Source organism: Chrysemys picta, chromosome 12 (genome assembly GCF_011386835.1).
Source record: "Chrysemys picta bellii isolate R12L10 chromosome 12, ASM1138683v2, whole genome shotgun sequence".
In the NCBI taxonomy this organism is placed as follows: Eukaryota; Metazoa; Chordata; order Testudines; family Emydidae; genus Chrysemys; species Chrysemys picta.
Genome location: NC_088802.1, coordinates 23,220,961 through 23,240,516, shown reverse-complemented (window position 1 = coordinate 23,240,516; position 19,556 = coordinate 23,220,961).

The window sequence follows — 19,556 nt, the reverse complement described above, 5'->3', positions numbered from 1 at the left end:
ACCCCTTGAAATTAATGAGTTATAAGCTCCTAGGTGCTTCTGAAAATCCCACTAGACACCTAAATAACTTTGATAACATGGCCCCATGTCTTAGTCTGTGAATGTTTTGCACACCTATTTACAATGTTTATACTCAGCTGGCAGCAGTGTGGAGCTAGACCAGGAGATCAGCGTTCTACTCCCAGTGAGCTCCTGTATGTCCTTGAATGGGGTCAGAATAGACAGGCTTTGGCTGCCTGGTTCAACTCTAAACTGGGATTTAAAGATTTTAGTCTGTATAAAACATTGTGTGTGCTGCCAACGTTACTGGTTATTTAATTGTTACCTCTACGCAACTATCCCTTTGAAAGAGAAATCACACAGCTGCAATAGAATAAATGGTTTGAAATCAAGCTCTTATCAGGCAATATTAATGTTCTCCAATTTATTTAAAATTTATGGCTGGTTGGAAATTTTCAGCTGTGTTATTTTTAAGGGAGATTGTTTTTTTATCTAAACCACACCACCACCAACAAAATCTCAGAATCTCAAACATTTTGGGATTATTTTGTAAAGAAACTGAAAACTCAAAAACCAAACTTTTTTGGTATTGTGATAAAAAAAAATCCAGTTTTCAGCAGAAAGTTTTTCATTTGCCAAAAACTGGGGAAAAAACTGATTTGGGGTTTCCTGTGAAAAGTCAAATTTTTCCCAAAGGGTGGAAAAATTCCAATCAGCAACAGGTATTTGATTAAATTGAAAGTAAAAGTCTTAATGAGTTCATAATGAAAGTCTTATTTAGCATCTTAATTTCCCCCTGTATGTTGACCCCCCAACATATTTAATTGAAATAGCAAACTTACTGTACTGATCTTTGTGGATTTTTTCCCAACATATGAAACATTCAGTCATCCAGTACCAGGATTCTTTGGTCAATATCTATCTATATACCAGAATCTAGAAGTTAAAGGCACACACAGGTATCCGAGAATCCTTTCCCCACCTCCTCTGAACTGACAGAACTAGACTCAAACCTGTTGCTCTCTGCAGATGATCTGTGTGTAGCTGGCATTGAGCATCACTGGCATTAAAGGACTGATGCTGCAGGAAGGTGATTTATTCATGTCTATTTCCTAAGGGCTAGCAGGACACACTCCCTGGAGCCCTGCACAGCTTAGCAGCAGTGGCCCAGAGGTGAGTGCATAGATGCCTAGGTGATAAAGACAAAAGAGCCATTTTGTCCCACAAGTATGAACCCCACATAGCACCTCCACATATGATCTCCCCCAGTGTTCCCTGATTCCAGCCCAGCTTCTGTGTTTTCTGTGAGCCACGATTACAAAGATGGAGACAGGCACCTACGGGGATTTATCAATGCTCCTAAATGAGCTAGGTGGCTAAGTCCCATGGTTATTCACTGGGAGTTAGGAGTTTAACCTGCTTAGATGCTATTGTAAATTCCCATGGGCACCTGTCTCTTTCTTTAGGTGCCTTTATAATCCTGGTCCGTGGGCTGGGGCTTCTCCTGAAAGTCTGGGATTCGCAAAGGAGCCTATGGCAGTAAGGATGTATATCCTGGGCTCCTAACTCCCTTAGACTCCCTTGAGAATCCCAGCCTGAAATGATAACTAGTACAGCCAGGGATCTAGATATAAGAGGTCACAAGATGCCAAAAACTATGCAGCTATGTTACTTCAACTCTCTGTGGCTCACTTTACCAAAATCTGGGGCATAATAATTGAGACTGGATGAGAAAATTCATAATGAAACTTTTATTTAGAGATGATCCATGATTCAGTTTTCTTTGAGCTCTTAATGAATTTTCATAGATCTGGGTGAAATATTTGTCTTTTTATTTCCCAAACAGAATTTGCCTGTGTTCCACAGAAACATAGGAATCACCAGAGTCCAGTGCCCCGGCTCTGACAGGGGCCAGCAACAGATACTGCATCACCCACAGCCTGAAACAACAGGGATGGGATGGGGAGATCTGCCCCCACTGCAGCATCTGTAGCATCGTCTGCCTGAGTCTGAAGAGGGCCTGAGACAAGGGCTCTGGAAGAAGGGAACTGCCCCAGGCATCTCCATGGGGTATGAACTCCCAGCCCCACTGCTCTGGAGGACTCTACCAACCCCACCCCAGCAGGGGGATCAGTGTGCAGGAGGAGGGGAAGAGCAGAGCAGTCCTGACCCCCTCACCCAAGCAGATACACCCTGGCTGGGGAGGTAAAGACTCGGAGTAACATGACTGCCCCCTGCCTGTCTGTGGGCACCATGCTGATCCCAAGGAGTTGGGGGACAGTCACCTGCTCCTCTTCCGGGTCAGAGCAGGGGTCCTATGCCACTGTTCCAGCCTCTCTTTGAGGGCCTCCTGCCACTGACACTCCACGTGGGACACCAGATCAAGGGGGCAGAGTCCCTTGCATGGCCCTGGAGTGTCTGAATCCAACCCTGAGAGTCAGCAGAGCTTTGTGGGAATAAATTTGCCTCTTTCCCCAGGCTCCTGGGAACAGCCCTGCTCAGAGCAGTGAGTCCTGGAGGGACCAGCACCAGCTACTGTAGAGGGAGGGGCAGGGACCCCGCCCCCCCTCAATGGACAATTCTGCACTAACCTCTACGTCAGGGAGATTCCCTGTGAGTGGCCGGTTGGAGACTTGCATCATGGCGGTTTAATTCATTCTCTGATCAAATGTAACTGTGAAGGCTTTCATGATCCCTGTCAGTGTCTCAGCCTGCTGGTCATTTTGTCTCAGTGATACCTTGTGGCAGTGAGTTCCCCAGGTTAGCTGTGTAGTGGGTGGGGCTGGGCAGAGGCCACCCTGAACATACTGTTCAGAAAAGGGACTGGGCCAGGCAGAGGAAGAATGAGAGATGGGAAGGAAGGAAATGGTGGCCAAGGCTTGTCAATGGGGAGAAGGAGGAGAGAATGGGCAGGTGTTTGGAGCTGAGGTGGGGGATGCTCCCTAGGGCTGGGGCCATTTTAGGGGAGTTGGGTTAAGCAGAGGAGGGGACTGGTGTACAGAGGAGTTAAGCAGGGATCTCTGAGGAAGCTCAGTCAGGAACTCTGGGTAGGGGAATTGGCTCTGGGCCATGGGAGGGGGAATCTCAAAGAATAGGGGCTGAGAGGGTATGTGGGGTGGAGGGTTGTGAGACTGATGGAGGGGGTTAGGTGCTGTGGATGTTTGTTTGGGGGTCTGGCCTGTGTGAGGCAGAGGGAGGGAAACACTCAGGGAGTAGGATAAGGGGATTCAGGGGGTGGAGGATGCAGCAGGGGCTGGAGTCAATGGGCCTGAATCTCCTCTTCCTTAGACCAGACATACTCCATTTTAACTCCATGGACTTACCCTGCAAAGAGTGATGGGGGAATCAGGATTATTAACTGCAATGTAGTTACTCCTGATTTACACCAGGGTGAGTGAGAGGAAATCAGCCCCATTGACTCCAAAGGAGTTATTTCTAACTTTTCTTAACGTTGGTGTGTTTTGGTGCTGATTTTTTGTGCCCAGATAGAGGTCAAACCAGGGCTCAAGTATCAGGGGGTAGCCGTGTTAGTCTGTATCTACAAAAGCAACAAGGAGTCTGGTGGCATTTTAAAGACTAACAGATTTATTTGGGCATAAGCTTTCGTGGGTAAAAACCTCACTTCTTCAGATGCGTAGAGTGAAAGTTACAGATGCAGGCATTATATACTGACACATGGAGAGCAGGGAGTTACTTCGCAAGTGGAGAACCAGTGTTGACAGGGCCAATTCAATCAGGGTGGATGTAGTCCACTCCCAATAATAGATGAGGAGGTGTCAATTCCAGGAGAGGAAAAGCTGCTTCTGTAATGAGCCAGCCACTCCCAGTCCCTATTCAAGCCCAGATTAATGGTGTTAAATTTGCAAATGAATTTTAGTTCTGCTGTTTCTCTTTGAAGTCTGTTTCTGAAGTTTTTTTGTTCAATGATAGTGACTTTTAAATCTGTAATAGAATGACCAGGGAGATTGAAGTGTTCACTTACTGGCTTTTGTATGTTACCATTCCTAATGTCCAATTTGTGTCCATTTATTCTTTTGCGGAGGGACTGTCCGGTTTGGCCAATGTACGTGGCAGAGGGGCATTGCTGGCACATGATGGCATATATAACATTAGTAGATGTGCAGGTGAATGAACCCTTGATGGTGTGGCTGATGTGGTTGGGTCCTCTGATGGTGTCGCCAGAGTAGATATGGGGATAGAGTAGGCAACGAGGTTTGCTACAGGAATTGGTTCCTGGGTTGGTGTTTCTGTGGTGCGGTGTGTAGTTGCTGGTGAGTATTTGCTTCAGGTTGGGGGGTTGTCTGTAAGAGAGGACTGGCCTGCCTCCCAAGGTCTGTGAGAGTGAGGGATCATTTTCCAGGATAGGTTGTATATTGTGGATAATGCGCTGGAGAGGTTTTAGCTGAGGGCTGTATGTGATGGCCAGTGGTGTTCTGTTATTGTCCTTGTTGGGCCTGTCAGTCAATGGGAGCTGGGCATGTAATTCCCTGAAGTCACTCTGAAAATCACTGTCACAGCTCATGGCCTGTAGTAAAAGTTCGCTGTATGGTTACAGATTCTGCAGCACCCACAGCCCCTTGTGTCTGCTCTAATTGCACAGGATGCTGCAGAGTCAATCACTGGTTCCTCCAGAGGGCCAAGCCCATTCCTGGGGCCTCTCCAGGGAAATCAGTGATTTTGCACCCAAGATACATTGGGTCCCTTCTGCTGAGCTGTTTTCTACTCTCTCCCCTGCTAATGCCCACTGGGGATAATCAAAGCTCTGTGCTCCTCATGGGAGTTTTCTAAGGGATTCCCTGCTTGGTCTGATTGCTTTGTTTGCTATCAGTAACTGAATCCCTGGGTTGATGTTCTGTCCCTTGCACACCATGCGGTGTGCACCACACTGTGGCAGGGCCTGGGAATAGATTGTGCCCCAATCAGGCATCTTTAGCGAGCACGACTGTCCCTTATCTTAGCCCCCTGAACATTTGAAAGGAGATGAGGTCTCAGTTCACACCCCATTTCCATGTGGATGCTTCAAACATTGTAGAGCAGGATGGGACAGGCTGGCTCGGGAGATACGAGATGAAGTTGCTGCTTTCACCTCTAAGTTACCTGTCCAAACCCAGCCCCACTGAGCAGTAGCCGAGAGCTAGATCCGCAAAAGCATTTAGGTGCCTAAGTCCAAAGTTTACATCCTCAAAACCTCTGCTCAGCTGCTGCCTAACCCTGTAAGCACCTACATTTCCCTGGATAAAGTCCATTATGGTCTGCTCTTGCAGAGGTTTGCAGATGGTGGTGTATCAGTTGTATAAACCCAAGGTTTGCTCCAATAGGCTCTTTTGCAAATGATAGGTTTAATGTTTCTGGAGTTCAAGTGAAGCCCAGGCCTTAGAACTTGAGAAGATAGACACGGGGCCAGGATTATAAAGGGATTTAGGCACCTAGCTATTCTATTACAATAGCAGGTTAGGTGCCTAACTCCCATTGAACGTCCATGGGATTTAGCCACCTGGCTTACTTAGGATCTTTGATTAATCTCACTAGGTGCCTGTCTCCATCTTTAGGTGCCTAAATCTCTTTGTAATCCTCATCCATATATTACACAGAAGCTGGGCTGGAATCAGAAAACCCTGGTGGAGATCCTAGGGACTGTGATATGCGGGGCAATAGGAACGCTGGAGCTGAGGAGACTGGTCCCCAGGCCTGACAGGGAAAGGCCTGTGTATCCAAGACAATAAGCAATCTACAATATCCAGTGGGGTGAGAAAAAATGCTTAAACTAGATATTGTCTAAGTTTAATAAGGTGGAGAGTTTAGATTGCTTTTATTTTCTTTTGCTAACTTATCTGACTTTTTGCCTATCACTTAAAATGTATCTTCTGTAGTTAATAAACTTATTTTTATGTTTATTCTTACCAGTGAGTTTGTCTGAAGTGTTTGGTAAATCTGCTCAGGTTACAAAAGCTGGTTCAACCTCATTTGTGATACCTTTTGGAGGCTCATACACGGTTCCATCTTCATGTTTTCTTCTATGCTGTTCTAGCTTTTGCAGTAGCTCCTCAGTCGGCAGACCGTTGATAGCTTCTTTGTTTTCAAAGTGAAGCAGCTTTTGCCACAAAATGTTGTGGAATGTTCTTTGTTCCTTGCTGTTGGAACTACTCTGGTATTTATCTTGCTGGAATGTAACATGCTTTCTGGTCTTCTTCAGGTGATCAGAGTCTTTCACATTGAGCTCCTTTTCCTTACTGCGCTTGTCCGTGACTGCGGAGACCTTTTTGAATGCCAGGAATGCTTCCCTTTGGACTTCAAAGGCTTCCCACATCCTATCCTCCATATCTCTCAGGGGTATGATCTAGTGATCCACCGGTCCCATTGCCACCTTTAAAGTGGGAGCTAACTAGTGGGAACTGCTTCCTGAAATTCCGGGGTGCCACAAGAGTGGCCATCTGCAAGCTGGAACAGCAGCTTCTTCCTACTAAGATATCTCTCGGGGCATTCTTGGGCCCCCTGTCTCTCTGAGTAATACTTGCCAATTAAGTTCTGGTGAGGAAAATATAATTTCTTTACACCCTCATACAGCTGCATGGTGGTATCGGTGTCAGCCACCTGCAGATGGATGGGGAGAGCTCTGAAGTCCTCTCCTGGCACAGACTCCCATATTAAGGCAATAGCATCCTCCTTATTGAGTCCTGGGAGGGAGCTTATTTTGGCCAGCCAGTCTAAGGCCGTCTCCCTGTTCGGGGAGCCCAAGGGCTTTCCTACTGCTCAGGAGCATATGGCTTGATCTCATGCCAGGTGTCCAATGGGTGTGTTGAATCTGGCCCGTAGCTGATTATCGTCATTGTTAGTGGTGCCATGGGCAAGATTCTCCCCTCCTGGATCTTCGTCTCTGTTGCTGCTGGGAGATCTTCTTCTATGGGAGCAGAAGGCAGTTGTCCTTTCACTCTTTTCGGTTGCAGCCACCTTGTTTTACGAAGAATCTCTTGCTCAGTATCACTCGAGCTGCTGGTACCACTACTTGATTCTCCTGAACTTTTTCTCAGAGGGCCTCGGCTGATGGCTCTTAGGAGCCCCCTCGTGTGCAGCAGCTTCTGCTGAAGCTTCTTCACTCTTTTCTGGCCGTTGGAATGCTCAGCTTGCTGGCTCTAGCTGGAGCAGACCTCCTTCATTAGCTCCCCAATGGCAGCTTGGGATTCCTCTTGTTTAGTTGTTAGTGATTGGATCTCCTTCTCCTTTTTGGCTAGGAGATCACTGAAGTCCCTCACCTGCAGATCCAACCTGCCTATCTGTGCTGGATAGCTTCCATTCTGGGATTCTAACCTTTCCACCCTACCACCTAACTTGTCTAACTTGGTGTTTTTAGCTTTTACCCGGCCCTCTAGTTGGGATATGGTTAACCCTTGCATAATACTATATGCTTGTAATTACCTGCAAACCATATGTAGCCCATAAATTAAGGCCCTCTTCTTTTGCTTCTTGTTAGGTTTTGGCTCATCCTGGACAAAGCTTTCCCACTTGCTCAACAAGGTGGTGTAAGAATTCCCACCGCAGAACAGCCCCTTTGCCCATGGATTTTCCCCCTTGCCAAAGTAAGACGCGCTTGACTGCAGGGATACTTCAGGAGTGGCAGCCATCCGGATTCTTCATAGGTCCAAGCACACATCTTGGACATGTAGTACAACCAAATGGGACCCTGGACATTTAAGCCCTCTGCTGAAGCCTTTGTATCAGGCTACAGTACTGACACATTCGGCCCTGTCTGATATGTGTCGGAAGTAGTTAGCTCCCCTTCCTGGCAGCAGCTCGGCTGTCTTCCCACAGGCTGAGGTAGGTCCCGCAATGAGCCAGGCATCAACCTGCTCAAAACTACAATGCTGCTGCCTTCCACCAGAGCTGGGCTTTCACCGCAGTCTGCCGGCTGCCCACTGACACTCTTGGTGAGGGATACTGCAAGCAATACCACCACAGCGCTCAGGCTGTCTTTCCACAATGGGCCCAAACAATAAATCACACTGAAGAGGGGTGGGTAGTCCACCCTTCACAGCACTTCAGCTGCTTCTTTTCCCCTCGGCACCCAAGGCCAAACACACTCCTCCTGGGCACAAGCCAGGCAGAGGCTCGGTCCCAGTAGATGAGACCGGTGAGCCCTCCATACACTTGCTGACAGGAGATCAGTGGCACACAAGGACCAGTTCAGCGGGGATGGCTCTCTAGCCACCGGCACACAAGGCTTGCCCACTTCTGGCACTGCTCCGGCGCTCTTGGAACGGCAACCCACCCACACAGCCTATTGGCTGCCAAAATAACCGAACCGAGCAAACAATAACGTAGCTAAAATTACTAAACAAACAAAAGGGGGTCCTGCTGTGGTCGTCAATATGTTAACCCGAAAACTAAAGTGATGACCTAAAACAGTGGGTTAAAATATAAAAGACGCAAATGCCGGCCCCCTTATCCCGCTTCTATCATCAGGGTCTGTTATTGATAGATGACTGACAGAAAGATACGGTGCAAAGAAACAGATTTTATTAAATGGGACCCCCAGCATGAGGGCAACAGGTAAGTAAACGATAACAGCTAAATAACTAGTAATAGCTCGGTTATTATAATACATTAACAGTGGGCCTTAAGCCCAGAACCCCAGAGACAAAGTACAACATGGGTAGGTAAGGGAAAGAATCACAAAGATTTACATCATCATCTCTTGTAGGATAAGGGACACACAGACTCCAGGGAAGACGACAACGATCCGGACACTGGGAACAGGATGGGAACAGAAACACAGGTACACAAGGATACACACAGGTAATCTGCCTTCAGGGTCTTCTTTCTTATATTCTTGATACATAGTCCTGGGTGTAAATATGCAGACAATAACTTGGGGAATAGCAGATGTTGGCTATCCGGAGTGGAAGCACTGCGGACTATAACAGATGGTAAGTATGTCTAGGCAGGAAGTGAGATGGTATAGACAGGTCAACCTTTCTGGGGTGGCTGCCAAGCGTGTGGGCACATACAGTACTACAGCTAGTACAGTGTGTGCCAGCATGGGTTCAGACTGCTCTCTTTCCTATTTCAGCTGAGACAACAATCCTACTGACTGTTTGTAGAAGACAGCAGTGAGTGCAAGCACAGTCTGTCACTACATCAGACAGCCCAGATCACAGGTTGCTCCACCCTTTTGTGTCCTGCTGTCGTTGGACAGATTCTTTGCTGTTGCTAGGCAGATCAGACAGTCATCTGACCCAAGCTTTCCCACGCTGGGAAAAAGGGTGCCAATTCCTTCATGAAGAAGGGTGGCCAACATGGAGGACAAACAACAACATACAAAAAAGCAAGATGGCAAAGGGGGGGAATCAAAAAAAGAATCCCCCTTACAATCTGGTCGCTCCATCTCAAAAAAGATATATTGGAATTGGAAAAGGTACAGAAAAGGGCAACAAAAAATATTAGGGGTATGGAACAGCTTCCATATGAGGAGAGATTAAAAAGACTGGGACTTTTCAGCTTGGAAAAGAGACGGGAGTATATAATAGAGGTCTATAAAATCATGACTGGTGTGGAGAAAGTAAATAAGGAAGTGTTATTTACTCCTTCTCATAACACAAGAACTAGGGGTCACCCAATGAAATTAGTAGGCAGCAGGTTTAAAACAAACAAAAGGAAGTATTTCTTCACACAACACATGGGCAACCTGTGGAACTCTTTGCCAGAGGATGTTGTGAAGACCAAGACTATAACAGGGTTCAAAAAAGAACTAGATAAGTTCATGGAGGATAGGTCTATCAATGGCTATTAGCCAGGATGGGCAATGATGGTGTCCCTAGTCTCTGGCATTGGCCACTGTCGGAAGACAGGATATTGGGCTAGATGGACCATTGGTCTGACCTATTATGGACGTTCTTATGTTCTTATGTGATGGGATATACAAACGCCACACTGGGCAACGAGGGATTAAGGAGCTGCTCTGGACTCAGCCAGCCCTGCCCCACCACACCTGTAAGAGATGCACAGGCTGGAGGAGGAGTTAAAAGGGAACAGAACAACTCACTTGGGGGTAGACCAGGGAGAGAAAGGACCCTCATCTTGCAGCTCTTGAGGAAAGGACTGAGGGAAGGAAGAATCTCTTCCATCCACAGCTTTTGAAGATCCCTCCCTGAGGAAAGGGAAGACCTGCTTCTCATAGACCCTGAGAGGGACGCATTTCCCCCTCTCACCTACTAATCCAGTTTATTTGTGTTAATTCCCTGTGTGTGGTTTATGGACTGGCCCTGAAGGGGAAAGAGACTCAGAACTGACCTGGCCAGAAGGCCAAGTCACCACAGGAAGCAGTGAGAGAACTACCATGCCACTCCTGGCCATGAAGAGGTGCCACATGGTGAGCTGGCCCCTGTTACACACTGTATCTCAAAATAACACCGTGTACCCACATATTCACCAATGTTTTATGATTATGATATGTTATGTACAAAGTATGCCTTGTGAGGTATCAATACTCCAACCGAAGTATTGTGTCCAGTTCACCACATTTCAGGAAAGATGTGGAAAAATTAGAGCAAATCCAGAGAAGAGCAACAAAAATGATTAAAGGTCTAGAAAACATGAGGGAAGATTGAAAAAAATGGGTTTATTTAGCCTGGAGAAGAGAAAGCTGAGGGGAGACATAATAACAGTTTTCAAGTACATAAAAGGTTGTTACAAGGAGGAGGGAGAAAAATTGTTCTCATTGACCTTTGCTGCAAGGGCGATTTAGGTTGCACATTAGGAAAAGCTTCCTAACTGTCAGGATAGTTAAGCACTGGAATAAATTGCCTAGGGGGGTTGTGGAATCTCCATCATTGGAGATTTTTAAGAGGGGATTAGACAAACACCTGTCAGGGATGGTCTAGAGAATACTTAGTCCAGCCATGAGTACAGGGGACTGGATTAGATGACCTCTCGAAGTCCCTTCCAGTCCTACGATTCTATGATTTGAGAAGTCATGATCTGTTGAACATTAGTATCCTGTTGAATTATATGCATTACCATTGTATGTGAAGTTATGAAGCTTTGCTTTATGTATGTTACTGAAGTATGTTGTGAGTCTGGGAGATGGCCACAACTAGTCTTTCAGTGGCAACAAATGAGCAACTAACACCCCCAAGACAGATTTTCATCAGGACTAGCCAGCTATGTGTTGATGACCCATTAAGGAGAATCTACTCTCCCAGTGGGCCCCTCCCGGAGACTCCTGAGAGAGCACATACACAATGGGGGCTGTCTAACCCCCATGACACAGCAAGGATCTTTCCAGCACCTGGAAAAGAGTATAAAATGAGGGGAAATGACATCACCATTTCACCTCTCTCCTCCCGCACCTTCTCTGAAGGCAACAAGAAAGTTTGGAAGAAAAGATTTTGAACTGGGAAGATAATACACAGGCTGAATTCTCTGTTCAGCCTGGGACCAAAGAACTGTGAACTACTTACAATGTCTAGTGGGGTGAGAAAAACTGCTTGATTCAAATCTGGCTTAGTCTGATAAAACTTACAATTTAGAGTACGTCTTCACTACCTGCTGTATCGGCGGGTAGCAATCGATTTATCCGGGATCAATATATTGTGTCTCGTTAAGACGCGATATATCGATCCCCGAACGCGCTCACTGTCGACTCCGGAACTCCACCAGAGCGAGCGGCGGTAGTGCAGTCGACTGGGGAGCCGCGGCCGTCGATCCCGCGCCGTGTGGACCCCAGGTAATTCGATCTAAGATACTTCGACTTCAGCTACGCTATTCGTGTAGCTGAAGTTGCGTGTCTTAGATCGATCCCCCCCTTGTGTAGATCAGCCCAAAGACTATGATTTTACCTTTTATTTCTTATGTAACCAACTCTGACCTCTATGCCTAACAGTTATAATTACTTAAAATCTATCTTTATGTAGTTAATACATTTATTTTAATGTTTTATCTTTACCAATGAGTTTGTCTAAAGTGCTTGGGGAATCTGCTCAGATTACAAAGACTCGCGCATGACCACTATCCTTTGATGAAGTGGCAAACTAATTAATGTGCTTGCACTGATGAAGAAGGTCTTGAGCAGTGTAAGACAGTACATTTCAGGGGTGCAAGGCAGGGGTTGGGGCGATTTGCTGGTGTCTCCATATGTATAGTTCATGAGAGGCTGTGAGAGCCTGTATGTAACTCTGGGTGTGCCTTCACATGCTAATGGTTGTGTGAGAGCGAAGCCTGAAGGGGCTGCTGGTCACTAGTAAAGCAGTGTGAGAGGTACCCTGAGCCAGAGAGTAAAAGGGGACACAGCAGTTCCACAGTCCAGGTTGTACCATGGGGGTCTGTCACACCCCCTCCATGCTTTCCTGTGCAGACTATGAACTGTGGACAATAGAGGGATGGTAGGAATTGGCCCAAGGAGGGCAGCCTTAAGGCACTCCTAGGTTTCAGATCCTTTTGTCACCCTCATAGGGCCCTGGGCCAGGGACCAGTGGAGTGGGAGGGCCCGGGCTTCCTTACCAAAACCCCCTCTGCAGGTCAAAGGGCCCAAACCCCTGACCACTAGGCAATGCTCCCCACGAACGATGGCCATCACAACTTGGAGAAAGGGGAGGACTGACAGACTCAGACAGTCAGACAACCCCAGACTAGAAGACATGGTCAGACAATATGGACCTAAAGTGTCTGCTTAAGTGAATGACGGAGAACCAGCAGCAGCAACAGGTGTTCAGCAGCAGCAACAACTACTGCAGCAAATGGCTGCCCAGCAGCACCAGCTGGTCAGGGACTTTACAGGCACAGCAACAGGAACAACAGCAACGAGTGGTCCAACAGGTCGTGGCCTTAATGCAGGGCTTTAGGCCTGAGATTCTGGCAGATCAGATGTCAGCTCTTGCCAAGGATTAGGCCCTGGGGCTTCCCCTCCAGAAGTATAAGCCCAAACCTGGGGCTCACCCATACCGCTGAATCTCAAAGATGGGCCCCGAGGATGACCCAGATGCCTTCTTGGTAACATTTGAATGGGTGGCAACGGCAGCCCAATGGGCCATCCTGTTGGCACTGTACTTGATGGGACCAGCCCAGAGCTGTGTATTGGGGGCTGGATGAAGTGTCTGCCCAGGACTATGCCCAGGTGAAAGCAGCCATATTGGACTACCTCGACATCACGAAGGAGACCTTCCAACAGAGGTTCCCGGAGGAGAAATCATAGAATCATAGAATATCAGGGTTGGAAGGGACCTCAGGAGGTCATCTAGTCCAACCCCCTGCTCAAAGCAGGACCAATTCCCAACTAAATCATCCCAACCAGGGTTTTGTCAAGCCTATCCTTAAAAACCTCTAAGAAAGGAGATTCCACCGCCTTCCTAGTGAAAAAGTTTTTCCTAATATCCAACCTAAACCTCCCCAACTGCAACTTGAGACCATTACTCCTTGTTCTGTCATCAGGTACCACTGAGAATAGTCTAGATCCATCTTCTTTGGAACCCCCTTTCAGGTAGTTGAAAGCAGCTATCAAATCCACCCTCACTCTTCTCTTCTGCAGACTAAACAATCCCAGTTCCCTCAGCTCTCCTCATAAGTCATGTGCTCTAGCCCCCTAATCATTTTTGTTTCCCTCCGCTGGATTCTTTCCAATTTTTCCACATCCTTCTTGTAGTGTGGGGCCCCAAACTGGACACAGTACTCCAGATGAGGCCTCACCAATGTCGAATAGAGGGGAATGATCACGTCCCTCGATCTGCTGGCAATGCCCCTACTTATACAGCCCAAAATGACGTTAGCCTTCTCGGCAACAAGGGCACACTGTTGACTCATATCCAGCTTCTCGTCCACTGTAACCCCTAGGTCCTTTTCTGCAGAACTGCTTCCTACCCATTTGGTCCCTAGTCTGTAACAGTGAATGGGATTCTTCCGTCCTAAGTGCAGGACTCTGCACTTGTCCTTGTTGAACCTCATCAGGTTTCTTTTGGCCCAATCCTCTAATTTGTCTAGGTCCCTCTGTATCCTATCCCTACCCTCCAGCATATCTACCACTCCTCCCAGTTTAGTGTCATCTGCAAACTTGCTGAGGGTGCAGTCCACGCCATCCTCCAGATCATTAATGATAAATAAATTAATGAAGATATCCTATCTCCTAGAACTGGAAGGGACCTTGAAGGTCATTGAGTCCAGGCCCCTGCCTTCACTAGCAGGACCAAATACTGATTTTGCTCCAGATCCCTAAGTGGCCCCCTCATGGATTAAACTCACAAGTCTGGGTTTAGCAGACCAATGCTCAGACCACTGAGCTATCCCTCCCCACAAATATCCCTGGGGAGCCCAGCTCTGTGTGGTTGCCCAGAAACTAAGGGACGTGTGCTGATGGTGGTTGAAGCTGGACACGCAGAATGGAGTCGAGGTGGCTGAGCTCATTCTGGTGGAGCAGTTTGTTCACATACTCCTGACCGGGGGTAGGGAGTGGGTGCTTAGACAACAGCCAGAGTCCCTAGCCGAAATGGTCCAACTAATGGAGAACTATTTAGCAGCAGATACTGCCTTAACTGCCTCACCAGAGCAGCTGCCGGAGGCCAAGGGGGCCCCACGACTCAAGGGAGAGCCCAACCAGCTGAACCGGCAGGCAGACAGGGTGGTCCCTGAAGCGCCAACCTCTAAGGGGCCCAGCCAGCTGTGATGCTGGCAGACCAGATGCCAGCTCTTGCCAAGGCTTTATGCGTCAGCTGAGCACTGACAAATTTATAGCTGGGAACCAGACCAGTTCACTTGTATGTTAGTATTGTTCCAGATAGGTATTAGACTTATAAGAATGTGTTTAGTCTTTAGAGTCTATGGAATGCTTGTAATTTTCTGCATGCATTAATTTCACTTGTAATGTCTGTATCCCATGCTATAAGGTGATATGTAAGTTTTGCTTTATAACTGTAAAAATGCTTGCTGTGAACCTGTGAACCAACTCAGGAGGAATGGTCCACTGCCCATCAAGGACTATCAAAACTAAATGGGCCACTGGGGAACATCATGATACAAAGACTAGGTTAATGGCCCTCTGTGATGAAGTGGCAATCTTCTTAATGTTTTGTATGAATACTCTGTGTGTGCCTCAGTTTCCCCTATGTGTTCCCCAAGTATCTAGGTGGTGGGACAAGCGTTTGTGATTGTTGCAGAGACCTCTAGAGGGCAGGTATGACTGCCATCTAGCTCCCTGGGCTCAGACAACGGCCGGTATCCTGACAACTGATGGCCTGGGCTCATCCTCTGCAAGAGCCAGCCGAAGGAGTTGGAGAATAAAGAGAGAAGTGGAGGTCAGGTGACAAAGGATGGAGGAGGGGCAACTGGGCATGACTGAGGATGGGCTTCTTAAAGCTGGTCAGTCTCCTGGTTTGGCACTCAGGGGGAGAACCCAGGGCTCTGGGTCTTCCCAAGACGGACTTTGCTGAATATTTCTACTTCCTGTGCTAACAAGAACTGTTCTACGCTATGTTCCAGACGACTAATAAACTAATAAACCCTTCTGTTTTACAATGCTGGCTGAGACTCTGTGAAGTTGGGGTGCATAGCCCCTTTGGGGGGCGTGTAAGGCTTCCCCAGGTGTCTTATTCAGGTGGACTCACTGCAGGGAGCTTATGGCGTGAAATTGGGGTGCTGAACGCTCTGAGGTCAGACCCAGGAGGCGCTGAAGCCAAAGAGGCTTGCCCTAGTGAGTGTGCCCTGAGGGGTTGTCACACTACAAGAGGGTCCTGTCTGAACTTCATTCAGAGCAGTACCAGAGCACTGAGCCTGTGCACCCCGTGACACCCTCTCACACTCATGAAGGTGCTATGTGCAAGAAAGCTCGTCCCATCAGCGTGAATGCTGGAAGAAGGGGATAAAAAAATTGCCTAGGAAGGTTGTGGAATCTCCATCTCTGGAGATATTTAAGAGTAGGTTAGATAAATGTCTATCAGGGATGGTCTAGACAGTATTTGGTCCTGCCATGTGGGCAGGGCACTGGATTCGATGACCTCTCGAGGTCCCTTACAGTCCTTGAATCTATGAATCAAAAACAGGCACAGAAGAAAATTTTATATCTCTCTTTGCTGTTTATATTCTCACAGGGCTGGAGCTAGGAAACAGAAGCAGAGATCCCCAGGTTCAATCTGGATTAGCCCTAAAAGACATTCAGTGCTGACAGATTACTACAACCGTGTCACCTTTTGGAACCTGTGATGAGGCAGAGTGGCTTCCCACTGAGACAGAGTGGGAGGGGTCTCATACTGGGCCAGGGTGGGCAGAGCCAAAGCCAGCTCATCCCGCCCACCAGAAGTCAAGGGGTGGGACAGGAAGTATAAAGGGAGAACCCTGTAGCTGGAGGAGACAGATGCCTCCCGCCTGCTCCCAGAGCTGAAGCCCAAGGGGGACCCTTGCCGTGCTGAGGACTGGCCCGAATAGCGGACGCTGCCGACAGACGAAAATCCTGGAGAGTGGCTGGGGCTGCCGCTGGCTATCTACGCCAGGCTGATGGAGGACCCCCATGGAGGCAGGTACACCCCGAGGGAAGGATAGGAAGTGGCCCTGGGACAGCCAACTCCAGTCCAGCTGCGTTTGCTGCCTGAACCCCATATCAGCGTGTTGGGGCCGGATCCCTGCTGACCCAGTGGCGGAACCCTCCACCACTGCTAGGGCCTTGGGCTGGAACCTAGTGGAGTAGGTTGGGCCTGGGTCCCCCTACCCCTTCACCCCTGGGGTAGCAGTTTCCCTACCATAGGCCAGGAGGTCTATGTTTACCAGTCCTGCCCAAGGGCCAGAGCCTCCCGGGACTGCTGATTGCTCAGTCCCACCCGAGACATAGACAGTTGACTGGCTAATTCCCTTGCCACTTAACTTCAAATACAGAGATGTAGTGAGGCAGAGTGGCCTCCCACTGAACTAGAGTGAGCGGGGCCTCCACTAACCCACTATAGAACCATAGACTGTAACTCATTTGTGTATATATGTTGCCTGCTTTAATCTATAAATAACTCTGGTATTTCCGAGTTAATAAATCCTTAGTTGGTTTACTATAAGATTGGCTACAAGGATTATTTTTGGTGTGAGATCTGAGGTACAAATTGACCTGGGGTAAGTGACTGGTCTTTTGTGACTGAAAGCAACTTGAATCTTTTGTGATCTTTGGTGTATGGCAACCAACTATCACTAAGTCCAGCTTGCCTGGATGACAAGCTAGACTGGAGTCCAGGACCTCCACAGTAGCATTCTCTGGGATGCTTCCGGTTCCACGCGCAGGGCCAGTTGGACGGGTGGAGCTGTGGGGTTTCAATGTGTGGATGAGATGATGGTGTAGGAAAGAAGGATTTGGGTTTGTTAAGAACTGGGGAACCTTTTGGGAAAGGAGGAGCTATGTGGGAGGGATGGGCTCCACCTGCACCAACGCAAAACTAGATTGCTGGCATGTAAGGTTGAAAAGGTTATAGACATTTCAGGCTAAGGGCTGGGAAAAAGCGGATGGGTACGGAAGAGCACACAGTTTGGACAGAGGCATCCTTTACGGGAGGCTCTATTAACGGGGATTCTCTATATCCTAGTAAGGAGGTGAGGATGGAAGTTGATAAAGTACAGGTAGGAACTGAAGAGAAACAGTCAAATGAAAGAGTCCCATTCAATTACATCACATAATGTCAGAGAGCTAAAAAGTGACAAACTTTTATAAGTGCTTGTATACAAATGCTAGAAGTCTAAATACTAAGATGGGTGAACTTGAGTACCTGGTATTAAATGAGGTTATTGATATAATAGGCATCACAGAAACTTGGTGAAATGATAATAAATGGAATACGGTAATACCAGGATACAAAATATGTTGGAATGACAGAGTAGGTCATGCTAGTGGGGGAGTGGCACTATATGTGAAAGAAAGCAGAGTCAAATATAGTAAAAATCTTAAATGAATCAAACTGTACCATAGAATATCTATAGATAGAAATTCCATGCTTGAATAATAAAAATATAGCAGTAGGAATATACTACCAATCACCTGACTGTGATGGTGATTGTGAAATGCTCAGAGAGATTAGAGAGGCTATAGAAATATAAAATTCAATAGTAATGGGGGATTTCAACTATTCCCATATTGACTGGGTACATGTCACCTCAGGACAGGATGCTGAGATTAAGTTTCTAGACACCATGAATAACTGCTTCTTGGAGCAGCTAGTCCTGGAACCCACAAGAGGAAAAGCAATTCTTGATTTAGTCCAAAGTGAAGCACAAGATGTGGTCCAGGAGGTGAATATAGTTGAACCACTCGATAATAGTGACCATAATATAATTAAATGTAACATCCTGGGGGGCGGGAACAACACCAAAGAAACCCACCGCAGTAGCATTTAACTTCAGAAAGGGAAACTACACAAAAATGAGGAAGCTAGTTAAATGGAAATTAAAAGGTACAGTCACAAAAATGAAATGTCTGCAAGCTGCATGGGAACTTTTTAAAAACATCATGATAGATGCTCAAATTAAATGTATATCCCAAATTAAAAAACACAGTAAGGGGACCAACAAAGTGCCACCATGGCTAAACAATAAAATAAAAGAAGCAGTTAGAGGCATAAAGGCATCTTTTAAAAACTGGAAGTTAAATCCTACTGAGGAAAATAGAAAGGAGCATAAACTCTGGCAGGTCAAGTGTAAAAGTTTAATTAGGCAGTCCAAAAAAGAAATTGAAGAGAAACTAGCCAAAGACTCAAAAACTAACACATTTTTGAGTACATGCAAAGCATGTACTTAAAACAAATTTTAAGTACATACAAAGCAGGAAGCCTGCCAAACAATCAGTGGGGCCACTGGAGGATCGAGGTGTTAAAGGAGCACTCAAGGAAGATAAGGCCATTGCAGAGAAGCTAAATCAATTCTTTGCCTCTGGTTTCACTGCAAAGTATGTGAGGGAAGTTGAAAGTCCAGACTCCAAGGTCTTATTCCCAGTTTTGGGAGGAAAAGCTAATTTAGTGGTCAGAAAAAGAGGACACGGAAGTCAGGACCTCTGGGTTATATACCGGGCTCTAGGAGGTGAGTGAGTGGGTGGTTACAATGGGAACAGGAATCACGACATCTGGGTTCTATTCTCATCTTGGCCAGTGACTCAGACAAGTCACTTGGGCCCAGATCTCACAGATATTTAGGTGCTTAATTCCCAGTGAGAGTTATATGCCTCGATACCTTTGAGGATCTAGGCCTTCATCTCTTTCTGTGCCTGTTTCTCCACCCATAAAATGGCAACAATGATACCTATCTTTGTATTACAGACAGACAGAAAGGAAAATTCTATTGTGAAATACACCAGTTTAAACCTGGAGCAACTCCACTGAAGATAATGGGGTTACATCAGTGAAATTGAGAGAGCAGTCTAGTAGGAAACATTGTATACAAGGGATTTTATTATTTTCCTTTGCCGATTTTGCCAAGATTTCCCACATTTATATTACCCACAAATGTTATCGACGTCCTGCATTGCAGATCCCTCCCACAGCTTCTGTTGACTCTGAATCTGGATATATATTATTAGGATTGTCAAAGGCATTTAAGCAAATTAGGTGCCTAACCCTATGGGA